General features: G+C 42.1%; 2 long non-coding RNA genes across 2 annotated transcripts in view; one reads left to right on the top strand and one right to left on the bottom strand.

Moving 5' to 3' along the window:
* Positions 1–764: 764 nt before the first annotated feature.
* The window catches only part of LOC142046883 (uncharacterized), a 362,358-nt gene continuing 345,719 nt past the window's right edge, over positions 765–17,403 (bottom strand). The window contains exon 3 of the long non-coding RNA XR_012655946.1: positions 765–987. This is a non-coding gene — a long non-coding RNA (uncharacterized LOC142046883). The remainder of the gene's footprint in view (positions 988–17,403) is intronic.
* LOC142046884 (uncharacterized) overlaps positions 779–17,403 on the top strand; it is a 361,020-nt gene continuing 344,395 nt past the window's right edge. The window contains exon 1 of the long non-coding RNA XR_012655947.1: positions 779–840. This is a non-coding gene — a long non-coding RNA (uncharacterized LOC142046884). The remainder of the gene's footprint in view (positions 841–17,403) is intronic.

Below are 17,403 nucleotides of genomic sequence, written 5' to 3'. Positions count from 1 at the left end.
CCTGGGTGACCCAGCCTACCCCTTGATGCCATGGCTCATGAAGCCATACACAGGCAAGCCTGCAGACAGCGGTCAGGAGCTGTTCAACTACAGGCTGAGCAAGTGCAGGATGGTGGTAGAATGTGCATTTGCCGTTTAAAGGCTCGCTGCGCACATTACTCACTTGCTCAGACCTCAGCCAAACCAACTGTCCCCTTTGTTATTGCTGCTTGCTGTGTGCTCCACAATCTCTGTGAAGTAAGGGGGAGACCTTTATGGCGGGGTGGAGGCTGAGGCAAATCACCTGGCCGCTGATTACGCGCAGCCAGATACCAGGGGATTAGAAGAGCACACATCAGGAAGCGGTGCGCATCAGAGAAGCCTTGAAAACGAGTTTCATCACGGGCCAGGGTACGGTGTGACTGCTGTGTTTGTTTCCCTTCATCCCCCCTTATTGACTCTTCCCTGTAAACAACCCACCCTCCCCCCGATTACAGCTTGCTTAAGGAAATAAAGTCACTATTATTTAAAAATCATGATTCTTTATTAAAAGTCATTCCCTGTAAGCAACCCACCCTCCCCTTCGATTACAGCTTGCTTAAGGAAATAAAGTCACTATCGTTTAAAAATCATGTATTCTTTATTAAAAAGTAATTATAAAAAGAGGCAGAGAATTAACAAGGTATCCCAGTTGTGTGGTTTGGGAGGAGGATAGGAGGGAGGAAAAGGCCATTAAGCACATTTCAATGTAATGAAGCCTTTTGGTTGGACTGTCCACGGGGGTGGAGTGTGGGCGGGTGCAGAAAGCCTTCCCCCACGCATTCTTACACGTCTGGGTGAGGAAGATATGGAACATGGTGAGTACTGAGGGTGGTTAAACAGGGCTGCAGCGGCACTCTGTGACCCCACTGCTCTTCCTGAAGCTCCACCAGACGTCGGAGGATATCAGTTTGATCACGCAGCAGCTCCAGCGTTGCATCCCGCCACCGCTGATCTTCCTGCCTACACCTCTCCTCTCGAGCGGCTCTCCTATCCTCACGTTGTCCCTCCTGTCCTCACGTTCACTGGCATCTTTCCTGTACTTTGCTACCACGTCCTTCCACTCATTCAGATGAGCTCTTTCATTGCGGGTTACTTCCATGATTTCAGAGAACATTTCATCTCGCGTCCTCTTTCCTCCGCCTTATCTGAGCTAGCCTTCGGGATGGAGTAGGGAGGCTTGAAAAATGTGCAGCTGCATGAGGGCGGGAAAAAGGGAGAGAAGTATTTAAAAAGATACATTTTACAGAACAATGGTTATACGCTTTCACAGTGAACAACACTATTCACCTTACATAACACATGTGATTTCACTACAAGGTCGCATTTTGCATCTTTTAATATTGAGTGCCTGCGGCTCTGGTGTTACAGATCTCACAGACGCAGGTCCGGGCATCAGGATTCAGCTTGCATGCGGCCATGGTAAGGCATTGTCTTTCAGCTTCTCCAGCCTTCATATACACAGTGCCCTCTGATACTTTTTTCCTGTTAACAAGCAGCAGCAGATGCCAACCCCCACCCCCTTCCCAATCCAATTCTCTAGGATTGCTTTACCCTCCCCCACCACATGGCTGGTATCATGGAAGATCACTGCTAATCACTCCCTCCCCCCCCCTCCCCCACCACGTGGCTGGTAGCTGGGAAGATTCCTGCTGGCCAAACGCAAAAAAGCTCAGCGCTATCCTTCCTTCCCTCCCCCGCTTTGCTACGTGCAAGGAAGGATTTGTTTAAGCAACAGCCCAGTAGGAAAAATGGCCATCTCTGTCCCCTTAATTAAATTCCTGAATTTCAACCCGGTTACCATGAACGATATCACTCTGCTGAGGATAACAGAGCAAGATAAAGAAACGGATGTTTCTTGAATGCAGCAATCACCGGGACCATACAGCAGCTATGCTTTGTCATGCAATGATGCCCGATTACTTGCTACATGCATGGCGTGTGGTAAAGTGTCCTATACATGGTGGACGGAACAAGGCTGCCTTGCCCAGAAACCTTCTGCAAAGGCTTTTGGAATACCTTCAGGAGCGCTTCATGGAGATGTCCTGGAGGATTTCCGCTCCATCCCCAGACATGTTAAAAACTTTTCCAGTAACTTTACTGGCTGCGAAGGCATCCCAAGCCCTCATGGCAAATCAATCATTAAAAAACGCTTGCTTTTAAACCATGTTTTATATTTACAAAGGTACACTCACCAGAGGTCGCTTCCATAGCTTCACTGTCTGGGCTAGTGGCTTGGGAGGGCTGGGAGGTGGGTAATTCCGTCTGGGTCACAAAAAGCTCCTGGCTGTTGGGGCTAACGGAGCTGTGTGCTCGCTGCAAGGTCGTCCTCCTCTTCCTCCTCCTCCTCCTCCTCCTCCTCATCTTCCCCTCGCTGAATCCTCAGCCATGGTTGAGATTATAATCCCCACCTCGGAATCCACGGACAAGGGGGGGTAGTGGTGGCGCAGCCCCCTAAAATTGCATGCACCTCAGCGTAGAAGCGGCATGTTTTCGGCCCTGACCCGGATCTTCTGTTTGCTGCTTTTGTTTCTGGTATGCTTGTCTGAGTTCCTTAACTTTCACTCGCACTGCACTGAGTCCCTGGTGTGGCCTTTTCCCATCATAGCCTTGGAAATTTTTTCAAATATTTTTTCATTTCGTCTTTTGGAATGGAGTTCTGTTAGCACTGAATCCTCTCCCCATATAGCGATCAGATCCAGTACCTCTCCTGTGGTCCATGCTGGTGCTCTTTTCGATTCTCAGGAGACTGCATTGCTACCTGTGCTGATGAGCTCTGCGTGGTCACCTGTGCTGATGAGAGCTTGTCATAAACAGATAGCTAAGGTTAATGTTTCTTTTTACCTGTAAGGGTTAACAAAGAACCAAACACCTGACAAGAGGACCAATCAGGAAACCGGATTTTTTAAAAAGATTAAGGGAGGGAATTTGTGGGTCTTCTTTTGTCTTGGTTCGGTGTCTTTTGTCTGTCTCTCAGCTATGAGAAGGTTCTTTCTATCTTCTAATCTTCTGTTTCCAAATTGTAAGTAGCAGGTAGAAAACATCAACATAGGCTTTTATGTTGTTTTGGTTGTATTTACATGTGTGCAGCTTGCTGGAATGTTTCAATTGGATATCTTTTTGAATCAGACTGTTTATTCATATTTTCTTATAAGCAATAGCCCTGTATTTGTCACTTGATGCAGAAATTACATTCTTATGTCTTTTTTCTTTCTTTTTTTTATAAAGTTTTCTTTTTAAGACTTTGTTTGAGTTTTTCTCTCTGGGTAGGCTAAGGAACAAGGGAGGGAATTCTCTTTGTGTTAGATCTACGGAGGATAAGCTCTGCAGCACCAGGGAATTGGTGGAGGGGGAAAGAGAGATAAAATCATTTCTGTTTCCTTGTATTTGGGGTTTGTCTCTTTGTGGAATAGAGGAGATATGCTTCTTGGTATTGTGATGTAAAGAGATTGCATCAATACTCTCAGGTTAGCCCAGAAAGGAAAGTCTGGGTGGGAGAGGGAGGGGGAAGGAAGTGGAGTATTTCCTTGCCGGTAAGACTCAGAGCTTCTGGGTCTTGGGGTCCCTCCAGGGAAAGTTGGTTGACCAGAGTGAGGCAGGCGCTGTAATTCCTGTCTGGTGCAGCGAGATAAGATCCAAGCTGGTAATTAAGCTTGGGGAGGTTCATGCTAAGCACCCAAAGTTTTGGACACTAAGGTCCAGATTTGGGAGAAAGGCTTATAATAGAGCTCCACGGCTGGCCAAACATGAAATGCAATTCAAAAGTTCGCAGGGCTCTTCCTGTCTACCTGGCCAGTGCCTCTGAGTTCAGATTGCTGTCCAGAGGGGTCACAGTGGTGCACTGTGGGATACCGCCCGGAGGCCAATAACGTCGATTTGCGGCCACACTAACCCTAAACCGATATGTTAATATCGATTTTAGCGCTACTCCTCTCGTCGGGGAGGAGTAAAGAAATCGATTTAAAGAGCCCTTTAAATCGACATAAAGAGCATTGTAGTGTGGACGGGTACAGCGTTAAATCGATTTAACGCTGTTAAAATTGGTTTAACAGCATAGTGTAGACCAGGCCTTAGCCATACTAGGCCATAGGCTTAAGAATGCTTAATGTAAGTGAGTAGCCTAGAAGTAACCCTATGTGCATAAGGTCACAAGGTTGCTGTAAAGATGTGCCAATAGGTGATTGCAATAGACCGCAATGTATTGTCCAAGACCATGAGACACGTGATAGTAACATCTTTGAATGTCTGTCTTGACCACAGGATACATGTCATGCATAAATGCTAATGAGAATAAAAGGAATTACAAATAACCTATGAAAATGGGGCACCCCAATATTCATGGGGTGTGGAAGTACAGATAAGGAAAAGAGGGTTGACACCTTTATGCATATTCATGAGGTGTTACGTTTGGTCAGAATTACAATATAAAAGAGGGTTCCATAGTTGGGTAAAAGTGGGAAGATCCAAGGGATGCCCCCACAGGAAACCCCAGCAGGTACCATCCCTCTAGCGATGATTGTCTATTGAGTGGTCCATCAGACCGTAGAATATCATTGAGGATGTGAATATGACTACGGCTATAATTATTGCATATGTTTTTATACGATTGCTATATGCATGGGTAATTGTAACTTATTGTTTTAATAAAACTTGTAGAACAGATAAGACTCTACTTGTGATTGTGTCTGTAGTCATCATCTTTGGACTTTATGTATTCCTAGAGTCTCCACATTTGAGAAAAGCACCAGAGGCAATTTCATATTGTGGAGCTTGAAACTGTAGCAACTGGAGCCAAACCCATGGTGGGGTAATACATCACTAAATTCACTTTAAATAAAATAAAAGGCTACATTCCCCAACAGTGCTTGTCAGAAGCTAGAACTAGAAATATGGTTTTCATATTCATTTTGAGTCAAATAAAAAAGATTAATGGACAAAAACTTGAACGATTACATGACCATTTCTGAACAAAAGGAAAATTGTTTTTCTACCACATTTTTAATGGAAAGTAATTACAATTTTCCAACCAGATCTAAATGGCTGGCACAATGGACTAAAGTTCCCAGTTTGCCCTGCTCCCATGGATGCTGGAAAAATAGACTACTAGGGAAATCCAAGAGTTAGCCTTGTCCTCCACCACTGAGAAGTGAAGGGAGTTCCAGACCCTCCACCCAACTTCAGCCTGAGAGCTTAAAGCCTGGATCAACAGAAGAGACTCTTAAATAAACCCCATAGTACTTCCTCCTTCCTCACTGACAGCTTCTTCCTGCCCTCTCATAGGCATGCCTGAAACAGGGTGAAACTGACTCAAGAGGATTCCCCTCATGATCCTCAAACATCCTGAATACCCCATTACACTTAGTATCCCAGATACATTCATTTAGATTTAAATTTGGGTGACTGCAGCTCTGTCCTGAGGATTTTGTTTACAGAGATCCCCTACCTGCTGGGCCTTAGAACCCCCACCCCCACCAAAAAAAAAAGAAAGAAAAAAGGACCAAATGTATGTGGATTGATGCTTTATGGGAGCACACTTGCAAGCCAGTAGAAACAAACCCTAAATGTCCTTAACAGAGATCAGCCATTATGTATTCTTTAAAAATTTATACGACAGTGCCTAGAAATAATTAAATACAAACATTATTTCAAATCAAAACTTCTGTCAGGTTATATTTATACAGTGGATAACACAGATACCTGTAGAGTAGCTTGGGAGAATAAAGTATAACACTCAGTAAGCCTTGTATGAAAAGATAGCACAGACCAAACAAGACTGGGGCCCCATTGTGTTAGCCACTGTTCAAACACAGTAGCAGACAATCCCTACCCCAAAAAGCTTATAGGCAAGACAGACACAGGGTAGAGGAAAGGGGTATAATATAGAAGCAGAGACATCAACATAATAGTGGCAAACGTTAATTCTCCATTTTATTTTTTATTTTTGTGGGTTTAATGAGACTAGCTGAACAGAAAGAGAAGAGAAGGGTGAGGAAAACAGAGCAGGGGACAAAAGGTTGCTAAAGTTTCCAAATGTGTCTTGGCCTAGAACTAAAATGTGTTTTGTCTGCCTTGCTGAGTAGAAGGGCATTTTGGTATTTTGAAGGGTTAGTGAGTAGACTGCAAAGTGTACGCAGCAAAAATTAGAACCATCTTTGTACAAAGTTAATGCCAAAAATGGAAAAGGAAAATATTGTAATACGTTGCCAAGCCAAGAAAAACACTTGTTCAAGTCAGCACAAGCACACCCTTCCCCATTCACAAACTGAATATTTCTACAGTGTTGAATGAATTAGATTATTTTATTAGCAAGTACTGTACATCCCAAAATAGGTCACGATAACACAGAACACCAATTTGATATTCCATTTTGAAATATGGAAATTGCCAGCATGCTAAATATTAGATAATTAAAATGAAACAAAGCAGAACAAGAAAAAAATTAAACATGAATCACCTTGAGGATTCTAAACTGGATGAAGCCACAACAGAGAGGCTTATCTAATACCAGATACAGAATGTGAAATTGGTCAGAAGTAATGAGGGGAAACTCAGATACCATGTGACTTTCATCATGTACAGACAGGATTCAAAAGCCACCTGTTTGGTAGAAAGAAATCCACTAGTCACAACACATCCCAGCCTCATCCTGCATACAGAGATTCCATAACTGCTGTGGAGATTTTGGCACTGTTTTGGATGAGGCACTGCTTATGAAATAGTATTATTAAGTCTCACACAATCTCAGAGAGACAGGTAAACATTATAGTCATTTTACAGAGGGATAGGTTAACTATAGTTTGAGACATGAAAGTGCAATCCAGAAATGCTGGCTTATATTGATCGTATGCTCCAGTGGCTATGACATGCTTATTATAAATGTTGTATATAAATGCAATTCATTTTGTGTGTTTGAACTCTGACAATCTGGCATTGCGCTCCTTTAATATGAGTACACATCCAAAAACACTACACAAACTTCTGAGAAGGTGAACCCATAATTCATGACTTTGCTCCTAAATCTCCCAGTGATATTAAAAAGAATATCCCACTGCTAGTGAGCATGGATAATTTTAAGAGGTATGCACAACATATACAGTGTATTTAATACATATATATATAAAATACACTATAGCCAATGCCCTACTCCTCAGATTATATATGCTTGCCAACAGCAGGATTCTCTTTATCACCTATGTTATCCTCACTTCAGAGAGTGGAGGGCCAGAACTCGCAATGCACCAAATCTCAAGCAGGCCAGATATCCTCCCTCCACTAACCGCACTAACTCTACCAACCCTCAGTCATTCATATTTTGAAATTCCAACTTTTCCACCATATGAACAAATTCCTAACTTAGAAAAGTTATTAATGTAAAGAAATCTGGTAACAACACCCATAGTTAGGTTGTCTGACACTTTGCAGTATAAGCCCCTATTCTCAGTTGCTTATAAAACTTCGCTGAACTCTAACCAATCAAGCTGAAATTTTCCATGAAGATTCTCTGGGTCAGGCTACATTTAAAGAAAAAAAAAGTTTCAGTGCAAAATGATTCAAGTGTTTCTGAGAACAAGGTTAGGAAAAATAGGCAGTTGTGCTAATGTTGGAAAAATGTTCCAACTATTCCTTTACAGATCTCTAGTGCCTCAACAGATAATGGGCATCTAATTTTAATATTTGCCACCTAGTTTAATGTTTACAACTTTTTTTTTAGAAATACCCTTTCTGATAAAATAGAATGGGAAATGATAACACTAATACTCTCAGTTGTGGGGTAAGTGCAAGGAAAAAAGACCCTGCCTTTTCCAACTTAGCTCATAAACTATATAAAAGTGTTAGTTAAAGCAGCTGCAGTGAGCACAGAGAAATAAAGATGCTCAGCTGAGACAAACCCAACAACAAACTGAATCCATCTTTTCTTAGTATTAATTAAATAAACCCTCTGGTTAAAAAAAAAATGTGCAAAGGTAGAAAGTGGAGGTCCAGCATTATCCCTATAACTATAGTCAGTCATTTCTAATACATTTCAAAGCCTAATCATACCAGGGAGTTGGCCTTTTCCCATGAATACCTGCCATGCAGGGTCATGACCTTTAATATATATTACAGGATTATTATAATTTCAAGCAGACTTTTACTGAGGCACATCTAAGGTTGCACTTGGTTCTTTTATAGTATTCAGTAGATATTTATAGCTTTAAAAATAGAAATGTAGTCCTGAACCACTCCTTTCTTGGTACTGTACTGAAGTAACATAACCTGGTCAAGGAATGAGAAGGGGTGAGGGCAGCATGGAAGAGCTCTGATTTCTAATCTATTAATTGTAGATGAGGACCCCAGAGATAAGGGATATCAACATTACAGGGCCTGTGGACATTGTAACATACTGACAGGCTAGAACACAAACATTTATTTATTTTGTTATGCGGGGAATGTCCTGACAAGCATATTTTTTGGCAGGGTGTGTTCAGGGTGGGAGGGGAGCTGAGCTTCCAAACACCCCCTGTACTATGATGCTATAAAATTTTCAGGAAAGGACTAAATTAAGGAATTCTAAATCCATCAAAGCCTCTTCATGTTGAAGAATGCCACCCTCCCAGAGCATTAGAGAAAGATCCAGCATTGAGAGGTTCGTAGGACAAATAAAATGTGGATTTCAAAGAAAGTATTAAATCTATTTATAACAAAGATTGAAGTACAAAAAGCTGCCTAATTTTGCAGTTTATCAGATCTAATCTTGTAGCTGATTAAGTGTCATCTGGGACCAAATAAGTATTCTGGATGCAGCACTTGGCATGTAAATCAATGCAGCCCTCAGAGGGTGTTAGCCAAGGCCAGTTCTGTTTTTGGAAATGGGGAAAGGAGCACTGAGCCTCTCCAAAGATTTGTCTACAGCTGTCACTCTCTGTTGGGGGCGGGGGTTGGGGACAGAGCCAAGCTGCTGTCAGGAAACATACATTTTTTAGATGATTTCAGTACTCCCAACAGCTGGCTACTCCTATTCATAGTCAACAGGCTGTTAGAATTTATTTTGGCCAGCTCTTTTGACCCAAATCTGATTCAAACACTGTAGTCCACAGCTCAGTTCTCCACACAAGATGTTTCCAAAAACTTCACAACCATGTGAAATCTGTCTTCAAGCAATCCCCCAGAGGGGACCAGGGGGAAATAAATAAAGGATCTCCAGTGTGTTTTACCTACTATGGGCACTATCCTGATTTTTTCAAATTGACTTTTTATTTATTTATTTATTTATTTAAAGTCCAATGCCTTTGTTTCAGTTCTTCATGACCCAAACTCGTGCATTTCTAATGACTAGGCCAGATGCATGCAAAGCCTAGACCGAAGGCTTCCACACGTATACAGTAGAAAACCAGAGAGTGGCTTGGATGATTGGAGCTCTAAAAAGCTGAAGCCTTCAGATATTAGGGAAACATAAAAATGAAGTCTTGAGTGGCACAAACAGTTGGTTCAGAACAAAAAAGAACGATTAATAATGGTACCAGACACTGTTTAAGAACAGAGTAGGTTTGATTTGGTTTGATCTGATTTGACAGGGCTCCTTTCAACATGAGTGGCTGTGTTTCTCTAAACTTAAGAAACTGAGAATGGCAATGTGTTCTTTTAGCCATGGAATTCCAATTTTCTGAGCTACTTGGGTCTTTATTTTCATATTGCTTCTGTGTGCTCTGTGACCAGGGACATAGTAAATACAAGAGCCCCAGTCTTGGAACTATTGGCCAGGAATAAAAGAGATTCTATCCAATTTGGCTGTAGTGAAGAGGAGTCAGATTTTAGCTTTTGATTAGTCAGATGAGAATTTCCCCCACCATTCCAGCGTGGGAGGGAGGCATCCAAGGTTGGCATGAAGACGGCTGGGGACAGGGAGATTGCAGGGCAAAGCTTTGCCTACTCTATGAGTCCTCAGCTGTCATGCTCCCTTAAGAAATATGTGCCAGTAGAGCCAGTTACAGGAATGCCCTGCTGGGCCTGGCACAGACCAGCTCACAAATTCACAGAGTTGTAGCTGGCTCTGATCCTCCCTCTCCTGGACTGAGCAGAACTGTCAATTATAGTTTGTGCTGGTTTTTTTATGCCAGAAACTGGCATCATTTGGTATTAGAATTAAAAATGTCATTGAGAAAAGCATGATATTGGTTCTGGAAGCTTTTATCCTAGGGCAAGTAGGCTGTTCTGCATATTTGTCTAGATGCTTCCTTAACCTTTACCCTCTTTCTAACACAGCTATACTGCCTATAAACTACATAATTCATAGTTATTGTTTTCCTTCCCCCTCCCCCCACTAACAACTCTCCTCCTGCCCTCCATCTCTTTGATCTGCTGATAGGCCTGGCTGTAAAGATAAAGGCTCAGTGAACAAATGAACTGAGGACCCAGGGGTGATTAAGAATTGCATAAGGCCCCCAGGGAAGGTCCTGAAAGCAGCCAACATAGAGAGGATATGGCCGGAATTTTGTCAATTTTGCCAACTCCTTTATCCATCCCCATTGGTTAGTGGATCCAGAGAATTCATTTTCCTTGTTCATTTGTAATGAAGGGATTTTCCTGGATACAGGTACCATAGCAATACAAGTAAATAACAATGGTGATCAGTATGCTGTTCTGTCATGGCATCATGTGGTGTGACCTTTGTGAATATGTTTTCTGGAAATGGGGTTAGGTCTTATCAAGATTTATAATCTGTAGATAACTGCTAGAGTTTAAGAAGAATACCTTTGATCACATAAAAATTGCAGTGAAACATACACTTTGTTCTAATTCACAGAAAACTATATTCTTTCAGGGGCTAAATTCACCCCAAGTCCAGGCTCCCCTCCACCAGGAAACCTGCCAGAGGTGAGGTGCTTTGGGGTATAGAATATCAGGGTTCCCCGCATCTCTTGAGTTTGGGTCAGCTGTGCTGGAACAATTTGTATAGTGGGGATGCTGAGAGCCATTGAACTAAACTGTAAACCCTATGTATGATGGAAATCACTTCAAGCCATAGGGTGCTGCAGGACCCCCAGCACCTCTAGTTCCAGCACCTATAGTTTGGGTAGGGCTGGCTAGAGTACATGCTATTCAGCCAAAACCCCTCCCTCTACTGGAGCAGCTGGTATGGAGCTCTCAGGCCAGAATCCCTTAGGTAGAGCAGACAGCAAAACACTGTCTGCCCTCCCTTCCTGTGATTTGCTGGAGTGTCAGAGGTCAGAGAAACCGGCAGGGGACCTAACTAGTATTAAAAACAAAGTGTTTGAGGAGGACAGCAGTAAAATTTTAAAGCCTGCAAGATCTAGGAACCAGGGTTTTGGTGTTTTTCGTCTACATTTTGACAGAGAGTTTCAATGATAGGAGTAATCTTCTGTAGTACTGTGACTGTTTGAAAATCAAGCAATAGCCTCATCAGCTTTGTCTGGTATTTCAGAGCAACATCACCAGGAACACTGGGATTTTGTCTTGCTTACAGTGTTAAATCTTCCTCTGTAGAATGTCAAGTTCCCCTTTGTTCTTTGGTCTAGTCCTAATATGTAAGTAGATAAAGCTCTGAATGGAATTCAGGGCTCTTGGGGCAGCACAACATACCCATGACCAAGACAGAAATGCTGCCAGGCACCTTTTCATTTGTTGCTAAGGGAACATAGGAAGAAGTGCTATAATTATACCCAGGAAGAGGAGACAGCCAGAGAGAGAAAGCAAGCAAGCATGTGGTATGGGCACTCAGGACAGTTCCCTCCTGATTAAATATTTCATTTATTGCTTTATAAATCACCCATTGAAGGCATCTGGGAACTGTACATGCCTTCGGATAACTGAAATCAATTGGACCCTTCAGCCTGGAACCATCATCCCCTTCCAAAAAATAATAGAATGAAAAATTGGCAAAAAACAAAATCCCCTGTTCATACCCACACCCAAGGGAAACACTAGGAAGCAATAGATACGAAGAGGTAAATATTAAGTCCATTATTTGGGAACAAATTGTGGTCTGGCTTGCGCAGACATGCAGGGAGTAAGGGAGTTTAAAGCACAGGGAGGAGAGGAATCACTGCAGAGTTGAACAAATGGACAGGGTGGGGAGTAGACTAGGCTTTGGTTCCTCTTCTCCTTCGTTCTCATTCCAGTTTGCCAGCTAATGCTGCTACACCAGCATGCCAGAGGAAGTACACTGTGCTGCACTACAGACCTCAAAGCAAGGGGGAACCCAGAAAACAGACTGTGACTGAGTTGCTGTCTGCCTTCTGCTCTCTGACTATGCAAAGCCATGACTGAACTCCAAATTATCCCGGCTTGCACTTTGTGGTATAACTAGTGAATTTTCCAATATATTGTAATATGAGTATTAATCATTTAAGCAATAGTTTCTATTACACCTGCAGGCAGGTATTGCCTTCCATCTAAGAAATCCATTTCTCGGGACAAAAAACCTCATTCAATTAGCACAATACCCTTCGGCGCTACTTTTGTGAGTTACAAAGAGGTACTGTTACACCAGAAGCAATTCGAATGGGCTTTAATGCAGGTAGGGGTCTGGATTAGTACGCTCATATCAAAGACTGTGCTAAAAGAGAAGGAAAGGAGAGGTTAGAGAGTAATTACAGGGTTTTGTGTTTTTTTTTTTTTTTTAGCAATTAGCAGGTTAAGTGGGAGCCTGATCAGTAAAGATTATAGCTCACAAAAAGGGTGATTTGATTTATACTACAAGAATAAGATAGGAACAAAAGGCACTTACAGTAATCTATCGACTTTTAGAGGCTGAATCTGTAACTGAAGCAATAAATACAATGCTTTCACTTCTACTCTGACTTTGGATAAGGGCTAGGTAAATCCATTCATGCATGTGAACTCAAATGCATCTTCTAACTGCATTCATGGACAGTCAAATTTCATGACTACTTTTCTCAGTGTGCTAATGAAAACAGCACCCAAGGATCCATTAAGATGACAGACACACTACAAGTTTCTTTAACTTTTTTTTGTTACTCAAAACTATAATATATTTCAGTTGTTTGCAGTGCTACTGTTGCCATATTGGTCCCAGGATATGAGAGGGGCAAGATGGGTGAGGTAATATCTTTTACGGGACCAACTTCTGTTGGCAAAAGAGACAAACTTGTCTCTTTGAAGAACAGAAGCTGGTCCAATTAAAGACCACCTCACCCCCCTTGTCTTTCCAATATATTGTGGTGTCATTATTTTTAGGTACATGGACAATCAGGGTACTCTGGGTCAAAAATACCACACATGAAACAATGACACCTAGCATGATCCACTGCCGTCTAGGCCAGATTCAGACCTTGTGTAAGCAGGTGCAGCTCCACTGAGTTCAATGGAATTGCAGCTGGCCACACTATGTCACAATTTGGCCGAGTATTTAATACTTACACACACGTGCAACTACATAATGATTACAATAAACAAAATGGTCCAAACTCATTGCTGATGTGACTCTGCCAAAGTCAAAAGGAGTTACCACAGCGAGGAATTTGGATGTGTACGGCAAAGAGAATTAATGCATTTGCTGTAGTCCATTTGATTTTGTGTTTGTCAGTGCGCACGCACACACACACAGACTAATTACTGGTTTCAATGAAACATGTCAGCACAATGTAGCTGGCTTCTATTCCTTTTAACTTACCCCTCCTGGATGTCATAGGGGAAGTTGTTACAAACAGTTTGGATAATTGCTAATGTACCATTCTTAATGAAAGAATACTGTGCATTTCAAAAAATATGTAATAGAACAGAAAGCTAACTAAACTAAAGAGGAACTGCTAATAATAGAGGAGCTGGACATTTTTGGGAAAATATGTCCTGGGAGAATAATATTTTTAAGGGGGAAAAAATCTAGCTGAACTTATCCATTTGTAAAGATGTGACTAATGATTCCTTAGCACCCTCTCTGAATTTCATATTGATCACTCATTCTAGGGGAAAACTCCCCCCGCCCCATCACCACTTTGTACCCCAAACTTTTGTTTCCTAATATGCATAGAATTAAGGATTTGTGGTCAGAATTAATCCAATACCCACATAAAGCAACAGTTTTGAAGCATCTGTAAGATTGAATGGCTCCACTCCCCTCCCAGAATGCACAGACAACCCTCTTCCCCTCTGGAGATCTCCTGATCTGCCCCTCATGTCTCTTACATCCTTCCACTGTCCACAAATCTCCAGCTTTTAAGGACTCCTTAGCTTTTACATTGAGAGTAGCTGCCCTCAGATCCCTCTGTGCACCATGCTGGATAGTTCCAGTTTGAGTTTTACCAAAGAGTGTGGTATGCATTGTGAGATGCACCAAACCCTACAGCATGTGGAAGTTCGAACAGGAGACAGACCAGCCACCCTCAGTTTAAACATGAGAAAAGGGTGGCCAGAACACAGTGGGTCTCACTGTATGTCTGAGTACACGAGTAGACAGCAGTCAACAAGCAGGAATATATAGTATGTATTTAATAAATATAAAGAAAACAAAAAACATCCCTCCCCTCCCCAAACCCACTACCTACAAGATGAAGTAGTTGTAAGGAAATACAGCAATGGCTAGGCCTTTCCCCTGGAAAATGTGGGATTTTACCACTCAGATACTGTATTCCTACATCTATAAACAGGCACACTGCCACTCTTTCAGTAGAGGACAGTGGAGAATGGTCATCGAGGTATGTCTGCAGAAAGGAACTAAATGCTTGAGCCAAAGCCTATCAAAGTCAATGAGAACCTTTCCATTGACTTCAGATAGGGTTGGATCAGGCCCAGATGCAATCAGTGGGAAACCTTCCCTCAAGTAGCATTTTGTACATCTTTCAAATTACACCGCTTTATGTAAAATGAGGTGTGCTGGTTTCCTGGGCAGCACAGGCTCTTCATAATGAGGTTTCTTTCAGAAAGGAGGATTATTTAAAGTTTTTGGAAGAGTGTTCAGCCATTTTATTAATAGTTTAAAATGGTGTATTATATTTATTTTACTTAGCATTTATACTGCTTTTTGCAGTTTCAAAGTACTGTGATGGGGCAAGGCCAGATGGCTACAGTAAAGTACTGAGAAACAGGTATGTTAGCCCCAGGTTAAACAAATCCCTAGTACCCTGGTAACCAAATGGCAGTTGCTCCAGGTTAATCAAGGCACCTGGAGCCAATTAAGATCTTTCTAGAAGGCAGTAGAGATAGCTACTTTAATTAGAACACCTGCAGCCAATCAAGGCAGGCTAATCAGGGCACCTGGCTCACTCCAGTCAGGCTAGGGAGGAGTTGAGGAGAAGGAGCGGCGGTGAGGAGTGGGAGCAAGAAGCTGAGGAGTGAGTGAGTGTAGTACTGTGGGGACATGAGAGAGGAACAAGCGTTACAGACACCAGGGGAAGGGGTTTCCTTTTTGGGTGCAGATAAAAAGAAGGTTGGTTTTTTTGGGAGGAGGGGGGCCATGGGGACAAGTAGACCCAGGGGAGTGTAGGCTTTTGTTGTCATGCAAGGTTTTACAGGGCAACTTTTTAAAAGGGGGGGGGACAAAAGGGCTGCGGATTCCACAGGGTCCCCTGCGGCTGGAATAAACCCTTGGTAGTGAAGAGGCCGGGCCCGGGTTCCCCCCAAACCTCCCAACTCCTGATCAGACACAGGCGGAGCTGACCCAGACTGTGGGTTCCACAAGAGGGGAAGATCACTGAGGTGAACAAATCCACCAATAAGTGCAGGACCCACCAAGGTAGAGAAGGAACTTTGTCACAGTACTTACAAACTTTGGAATTTAATTTTAAAATAACAAGCTAAACAACCGGACATGGAATGAGACCACCATCAAAGAATTCCTTTCATTTGGTTACTACATTGTAAGAAAAACATTGTGAGTAGATTGATAATACGGCATACAAGAGGAGGATTTTCTAAGTTAGGAGCCAGTGATCATCTAATAAAGAAGGAATGGTCGGGCCATACCACCTAGCCAAGCCAAACCTCATGAATGTCAAGAAGTCCCCCACCTCAGTGTCCACGTAGAATACATACTGAAGAAATGAAATCCCTCAAGAAGAAAAGAAGTGGCAGTCCCATATGACCTGATCCAAAGCCTACTGAAATAAATGGAAACACAGCTTTTGGTTTCAATGGTCTGTGAAGTTCCCATGGCAGAGATAAAAAGACCAACAAGTGGGGTAGGAGGGAGCCAGAATTCAATATTAAAAAGGAGTCAGTAATCAAATCAATGTCAAATTGTTAATTATGGAACCAAACAGATGAACTGAGTCCTTTGAAACAAAGACTGCTGTCTGTATAATTTGAACACTGTAATTATTCTGGTTAATAACTCTGGCCAAATCCTGCTCCTCTGACTCACAGAAGCTCCTCCATTGTTCCTCTACTCAAAACACACTGAAACACAGAAGGTGGAATAATTTGTGTCTTGAAGGGCGAATAAGGAGAGTAGACTTTGGCTCCAACTTAACCAGAATTCTGAATGGTGTTTTGTCTACCCATCCACCCAGGTACTTGTGTTGTCCTCACCGCCACAGCAATTGAACACCAGCAATATTTATTTCAAAGGGCTGTTATCGTGTGTGTGGGCCTACCTCTAATGACTTGCTTGTAGCTTTTCTATATACACATTGCATGTGATTATTCTCTGTACACTCCTGCTTCTAGTGAAAAAACATTAAAATTCCCATTGACTTCATTATGAGAAGAATCAGGCCTTATATTGTTTTTCTTTTTACATGAAGCTTTTCATAATTCATTAAAAAAACAAACAAACCAACATTTGTGTTGTAGACTAAACAAGCAATAAAACCAGGAACACTGTATCTGTCCAACTATCCACTTCCATCCACTACGTGCTTATACAAGTTGGCATTGTCTCTTATGCGCCTTCAATCCAAGTACCCAGAATGGCCTAGCATATGAAAAGACAAATACTAACCATGGAAAAAGCCTTCCATTGCTTCCTCTTGGATGGAATCTGAATGCCATACTTGATGAAACGCTGTTTGATACTTGGCATGCATTGTGACTGACAGAAAAGTCCGAAAAGTTTGTCATCATTCTAGTTGACTGCTAGTTGACTAGCATTAATTATTCCACTTCCTGTGTTTTTTTGTTACCTTAGAAATTAATGTTTTTTAATCTCCCAATTATACAACCATTTCAATGTATTAAACAAAGTAAAGAATGTCTCTTTGAAACACCCTGGCCATTTTGGGGCAAAGCAAGGATGACTGATAATTAAAATGTATCAGTAACATGCAGCTCTCCTACAACAGAGGAATGTGTCACATCCCTGTTTGAAATGCCCTTTCCAAAAAGTCCTTCAGGATGCATTTACCAGATAGAGAGGGAGCCTTTAGATTAGCTCCCCCTCCAACACACACACACACACACTTAGTATAAGAACACACACACACACACACA

The sequence above is a fragment of the Chelonoidis abingdonii genome, chromosome 1, assembly GCF_003597395.2.
Source record: "Chelonoidis abingdonii isolate Lonesome George chromosome 1, CheloAbing_2.0, whole genome shotgun sequence".
Taxonomy (NCBI): Eukaryota; Metazoa; Chordata; order Testudines; family Testudinidae; genus Chelonoidis; species Chelonoidis abingdonii.
Note: the sequence above shows the minus strand (reverse complement) of the source record. Positions and strands in the feature narration are given on the sequence as shown.